Genomic DNA, 5704 nt, shown 5'->3' with positions numbered 1-5704 from the left:
TGGTGTCCATCTTATATGTCACAATGTCCACCTCACGAGGAGTACAGATGTCAGTCAGCCAAGGGACTGTGTTGGCAAGTCATACCCCTACATCTGGCACAAGGCCTGGTGAACAAAGTATGCAACCCTACTATTACCCGGAATAGAAACAGTGGGATGGAGGTCCCCAGCCATGGGCAGCCATCACTGCACCAAAACAGCTGCAAAGGTGGCAGTGCTGGGGGCTGTTTAGGAGGGGCAGCCTCACCCTGTAAATGTGACACTCTGCCCTTGAACTGGCGTATCTGGCCTCAAAACCCCTTATTGAGACCCCTATGCACCACGTCCGGGACTGTATGACATATCCCTGTCCTCTAATTCTTTTGGTTTTTCTAAATCTTTGAATTTTTCTAATGGATACAATAGTAACCCCTCACAAATGGATTCATGTTATGTTAGATGTGTAATCAACTGTACCAGTGACAATAAATACTTAACTGACATTATCATAAAAAATTGGTCTATTTTAGTCACTAACGATGAAATCAAACAACTGATAGGTGGAAGACCCACTTTCACATATAAAAATTCAAAGAATCTAAAAAGGATATTATGTAATGAAAAAAGATCTACTAATTTAACATTTAGAAAATTAAATTTAAGTAACAACATTAATATTGGTACTCATCCCTGTGGAAAGTGTAGCTCATGTCAATGGATTTCGAAAGAGAAAAGTTTTTTTTTTCACCCTGAACTATTGTTTAATTTTGAATTCAGATGTATAGCAAACTGTGAAGACAGCAATGTTATCTATCTGGCAACTTGTGAGTCATGTCCTGCATTTTATGTAGGCATGACCACAAGACGATTTAAAGATAGAATACAAGAACATATATATGCCATCAAGAAAATTGACCACAGGAATGCTTTATCTAAACACATTGCAGAATTTCCTGAACATAAGTTTTTATTCAGGGTCCTACAAAAGAGAGAACCAAACATTAGGAAGGGTGATAACTTTAATGACCTAGAAAACCTAGAGCTAGATTGGATATTCAGATTTAGGGCACAAAATTACCCAGGACTGAATACCTATGTGAGCATTAGATCATTTTTAAAGAAACGTAAACATTAATATGTCCTTTACTTTGGGACTTTATACTTAGATATGGTGTTTAGGGTTACATACATTCTTGGATATATACATATATATATTTTTTCATATATATTTTTTCATATATTTTCCATTTATTTATATATTTACACAATGGTTAGTATGCTTGATTTGTTTTTTCACAACATTTCTAACAAGATTCCAGAAACATATATTTCATTAGGTCATACTAAATAGTTACTTACGTATAAATATCCAATATATTGAATGTTTGTCCTTATGTGGTTTTTTAACACACTATCAATGCTGTATAAAAGCCTTGAATGATGATGGTAGGATATGTACACATGCATTAAAATTGTTATATGTCTTCCATCATAAATGGATTTGGTATTTAGGTACATGAAATCTATTGTTGGTAATGTTTATAAATATAAATTTCCTGACTTTGGGGTACTGATAATATACATATTATTGTATTTTATATATAATGAAAAACTTTTATAAGTACTTGCTTAACATAGTTCATATTCAGATGAAATTATATGTATGTTTTACATTATATCTTGCTTATCAGTATATACTTACATACATTTTTAATAGCAAGCCCTATGCATTGATATATTGTATTTTGAACCATGTATCTAATGCTGTTTATCCAAATAACCTTGCCATTAGAGCCTTAATGCTGATATTAGTTTAATATTTTTATAAGTTTCATAGTCTCAGATGTTTACAGTCCTTATATATATCAGCACAAAAGTATTTTGTTAGACTTGGAAGATTGTTTTGTGCTGCGTCCTGTATAGTCTTCATACTATTTTATTGTTTAGAGTTGATGTTATTCAACTAGTTTTAAAAGAGAAAAATTTTTTAAGCCATACCTAAAGGGTTAATTAACTAAATAATTAACTAACAACTGAATTTAATTGGGTAATTGCATCTAATTAATCACTGTTTTTTATATATAATGAGTGATTTTTACTATGTTTATTAAATCTGAAGAAGCGTGCCTTTGTGGATGCACGCGAAAGCGCTTATTCTCTTGTTTCAATAAAGAATTGATTTTACGTGGTGGTTGGCTTCCAGTTTCTACTACACCTGTCTGGACCTGCTCCCAGGGGGGACAAGCCTCATCCTCAGTGGCGGTACCACCAGAAGGTGGTGCACTGTTTGTGAGGGACCCCCATCTGTAGGGCCATCCATGGACTGGTCAGTGTGTGGAACCATTTGTTTCCTGTGTTACTCACTGAACACACATCTGTGAACAGCAGGAGCATAGTGTGAGGATTGTAGCCAGTACATGGTGATAGTGATGAGTTACTCTTATTGCATCCCTGACTGGACATATGTCACATGAAACAGTGGTATGACAGACACTGTCTGGGGTTTTCAGTAACATGCCAATAATGGGCCACTGTTTATAGCTGCTGTCACAAGTCTTCTACATGTTGTACAGATGTCATGCAGTATATATGCATTTGTTGTGCTCTCTCTGCAACTGTATATCATCTGTTGTGTTGGGTTGATGGTCATATCTATGCATGCTGTTGTAAGTAATCCTGAATGCTGTTGACTATTACTAAGCCATATCTGTGTTTAAACTGCAACACCATAGGCTGTATGGATTTGGAGGTCCCGGCAAATCCTCCTGTCCCACTTCAGCTGGCCATGGCACAGGGCACCAGCACATCTGGGGCCCAGCCTTGGACCACCACCTCTGTTGGCTCTGCACTGCCTTCTGGTGGTACCACCACTGAGGATGGGGCTTGTCCAACTTGGGAGCAGGTCCAGACAGGGACATGTCCGCTGTCGTACAGTCCTGGACGTGGTGCATAGGGGTCTCATTAAGGGGCTTTGAGGCCAGATACGCCAGCTCAAGGGCAGAGTGTCACATTTACAGAGTGAGGCTGCCCCTCCTAAACAGCCCCCAGCACTGCCACCTTTGCAGCTGTTTTGGTGCAGTGGTGGCTGCCCATGGCTAAGGACCTCCGTCCCACTGTTTCCATCTGGGGGCTCATGGGCTTGTGAATGCCGAACACCCCTCCCCATCCGAGGTGTATCCCCCCACATGTGTCATATACTGACCCTGTATGCTGTCTTGTCTTTCATCCTACCCTACCTATCCTCCACGAGCATACCTACTCTCCTTCCCTCACATCCCACTCTCACCCTAAGGAAACAGAAGGCCAATCGGTTCCTAGTACAACATTTGCCCCATACATAGCTGTCTATTTCACACTCGTGTCCACTGGACACATGTAACCCTTTTAATATGCATCACAACATACTCCAGTTGTCTTCACCACTGTCTCTCTGGCACATGGTCCTAGTATGCACATGACTCCTAAGTGTTCCAGGTACACATGATGTGGAAGACCCCATTGTACACACAACACTACCAGTCCCTCTATGGTTACCCCATGTACCTTTATCATGATGATGATTTGTCACACAGCACCTTGCAAGACTACTGTTGTCACATAATGATTGGACAGGAACTGTTGTGTTTTTGTAAATAACATGCACAGAGTGATGTATATGGCCAATGTACAAATGTTTGTGTGTATGACTGACACATGTCTGTCTGAGGAAGTCTTGGTATTACATGGATGCCACCATTACATAATACAGGCATTGCTGGTGTTTCCCTTTTCATTCCTTTGTAATGCTTTGTTGTCACCTGGGATGTTCCTGATATATCTATATATATGTATGTACCTATATGCTGGCCATAAACACTTACACATACATCTACATGATAGAATACATTTCCTATACTGTTGAATGACTGCGCTGGATATGTTTGTGATAAGGTCCGATGTCTATATAGCTGCCATGGCTTAGTGGTAAATCACAATAGCTGTGTGTGCAGGGTCCTTGTTTCGAGCCTTGCAGGGGCCATTTATTTTGTTGCTGGCCAGAACAAGGCCACTGGATATGGAGTGTTTAAGGCACATTAAAGCAGTTGTGAGAGGGTGTGCATGGGTTTGCGCAGTGCTAAGCAATGCTAACCACTGATTACAGTTTCTAAGAATCAGTTAGCCTCTACATTGCTTTACCAGTGTAATACTCGCATACTGGCGGCCAAACAGGCTTACACCCGCTTGCTCCCACACTTGCAACTGCACTGCATTTGGTGTTTGCATCTGACACTCACACCCCTGCTTGGGAGTGAGGACTATGATATTACCTTGTGATGCCTATTACATCGGATTACATGCCTACAGTATTGGGAATGGCTGCCCATTAGGCAACAGTATGCCGTTCGATTGTACGGAATCTGCGGCCTGTCCAGAGTTTGATTCATAACATTGGTGTGTTCCTCTTACAATCTGCACCCGTCTGGCTAATACATGGGAAATGACACTCTTCAATACAAACAAGTAATTGGGTTTTGGAACCCACATCCTACAGCCGAGTCATGCTATTGCATTCCTAATATTCTATCATTTTTCTAAGGTTGTCAGAGGAATATATGCTTTCTGTCCCTATCAGACCTCTCATACGATTGGGCAAATATACAAACTGAATCAGGGACATGGCATAACATCAGGGACACATTTAAATTATTGGTGCTATTAAACTGACACATTGACAGACTCAGAGCATATGAAGTCATACACATTGTCTGAGGTAAATGATGTTTATAACTGTTAAGTGTTGTCGTTATTCATTATGTGTAATTCACCACCTTTCCTCCATATGCCACTAGTTTTATCAGGGATTATGTGGGGCAGAGTTAGAAACCAAGTTGAAATCTGGGACGTCCCTGGAAATCGGGGACAGTTCAGAGATACGGTGCCTATTTGTTCCCCCAATGGTGACTTTGCCAGCCAACACCTGCATGCCTAGGCCCATAATTGCATACCCATAGTTGCCCCACCTGCCACTCCTCTACAGCACTCATCCTTACTGTGGCTGCAGGTGGGCTATAAACACACCACTGCACACTGCCCACTGTCCCCGTGTCGGGACACATTTCGTACGTTGTGTTGACCCATGGGTTATCAGGCTTGCACAACCTACTGGTCCGTGTACATCTACAGGCTGGTTTGATAAGTCATTACCGGGACTGTCGCCAATCATTAATTTTTGGTGTCCCACAAGGGACATCGATGTCTATATTTCAGGATTAGACCTGGCAGGTCTCTCCCACTGGTAGCATCCTGCCAGTGGTCTGGGAAGCAGTGGTGTGTTTACCTTTATTGTGTGTCTGTATGTCTTACCAACCTAGCTGAGGTGGGTGGGCGGGTTGATGCTACGTGTTGCATGTTTGTTTAGGTATTTTGATCTCGGTCAAATGAAAGTCAGTCAAATGAGATTTCAGTCATGTGAAGTAGAGCCATGTATATATATATATATATATATATATATATATATATATATATATATATCTACATACATGTTTTATATGTATATATATATATATATATATATATATATATATATATATATATATATATAAATAAATAGATATAGATATATATATGTGCGTGCGTGTGTGTGTGTGTGTGTATATATATATATATATATCTGCATACATGTTTTATATATATATATATATATATATATATATATATATATATATCTGCATACATGTTTTATATA

This window comes from Protopterus annectens, chromosome 3.part1 (genome assembly GCF_019279795.1).
Source record: "Protopterus annectens isolate FY-2018-M chromosome 3.part1, PAN1.0, whole genome shotgun sequence".
NCBI classification, from domain to species: Eukaryota; Metazoa; Chordata; order Ceratodontiformes; family Protopteridae; genus Protopterus; species Protopterus annectens.
This window is presented reverse-complemented; position numbering follows the sequence as displayed.